This window comes from Podarcis erhardii, assembly GCF_964252035.2.
Source record: "Podarcis erhardii genome assembly, chromosome: 7".
In the NCBI taxonomy this organism is placed as follows: domain Eukaryota; kingdom Metazoa; phylum Chordata; class Lepidosauria; order Squamata; family Lacertidae; genus Podarcis; species Podarcis erhardii.
The window spans coordinates 88,792,584-88,794,196 of record NC_138511.1 but is presented as its reverse complement, the minus strand read 5'-3'; positions in this window follow the sequence as shown (position 1 = coordinate 88,794,196).

Here is a 1,613-nt window from a genome sequence, read left to right as displayed (position 1 = left end):
TGACAGCCCTCTCCTCATCCTTGAATTTGTCCAATCCTCTTTTAAAGCCATCTAGATTGGTGGCTGGGATGTGGGTGGCACTGTGGGTTAAACCACAGACTTGCCGATCAGAAGGTCAGCGGTTCGAATCCCCGCGACGGGGTGAGCTCCCGTTGCTCAGTCCCTGCTCCTGCCAACCTAGCAGTTCGAAAGCACACCAGTGCAAGTAGATAAATAGGTACCGCTCCGGCGGGAAGGCAAACGGCGTTTCCGTGCGCTGCTCTGGTTCGCCGGAAGCGGCTTAGTCCTGCTGGCCACATGACCCGGAAGCTGGATGCTGGCTCCCTCAGCCAATAAAGCGAGATGAGCGCCACAACCCCAGAGTCGGACACGACTGGACCTCATGGTCAGGGGTCCCTTTACCCTTTACCTAGATTGGTGGCCATCACATCCTTAGGGCTTAATTTAAGCCCCAGAATTGGATCTCAGGTTTGAATCTCAGTTGCTGGAAACCACAGGAGGGGAGAAGACTCTAGCCCTTGTATTCTGCTCCCTGAGTTCCCACATTTGATTTTTTTAAAAAAAATATTTATTTGCTTTTACAGAAGATAAAAAACATCAAGGGGAAAAAACAAAAATAAAAAAATAAAAATAGAAATTCCAGCTTTTAAATTGATATTTGCAAAACTTTCTTTCCTGACTTCCTCCCGCCTCCCTTTTTTGTGTTCCTCTTTACTCAATCAGATACAGCAAATCCTTACCCACTTTCAAAGCTCATTTCTGATTATTAAAATCTTTCTATTATGTCTCCAATCCTTCCTCCTTATGTTTAAACACCTTTAACATATTGTTTACTTTTGACATAATATAACTTTAGTCTTTCACCTTTTTTCAATTACATTTTTACATAACTTTTAAACCTATATCACTAATGCCGTATTATTTTTAAATCCAACATCTTTTTAGCATTCATAAACTTTACAATGTTTCTGTAGATAATCTTTAAACTTCTTCCAGTCCTCTTCCACCGCTTCTTCTCCCAGTTCTCGGATTCTGCCAGTCATTTCTACCATCTCCATGTAGTCTATTACTTGCATCTGCCATTCTTCCAGGGTGGGCAAATCTTGTGTCTTCCAATACTTTGCGATAAGTATTCTTGCTGCTGTTGTCGCATACATAAAAAACGTTCTATCTGTCTTTAACACCAATTGGCCGCTGAGTTCCCACATTTGATAACAGGTTGCTGGATGTGGATGGGCCATTGGCCTGATCCAGCAGCCAGAATCTTCTTACATTCTCATGGAACCTCCAGGTCCAGTGGCAGTCTATCTAGGTTTTCCAGTTCTTGGGGGGAGAGGGGCATTTGGCCACTGTAGGAACAGGATGTTGGGCATAACTCTTTGGCCTGAACCAGCAGTCAGGTTCTCCTGGTGTTCTTAAGCTTTCCAGGGTCTGGGCGGGGCCTGTGAAATGGGGCTGAAATGGGGGAACTGGGGAGTGGAAAGCCAAGGGAAATGAAAACCAGAAGTCTATCCGGACATCACGAGCCGTAACTTGCAAAGTGTGCATGACTCAAAAATCCTGCTTTGGCAGCTGGAAGCTGGGAATGTAAACAAATATTTCTCAAAGTCAAG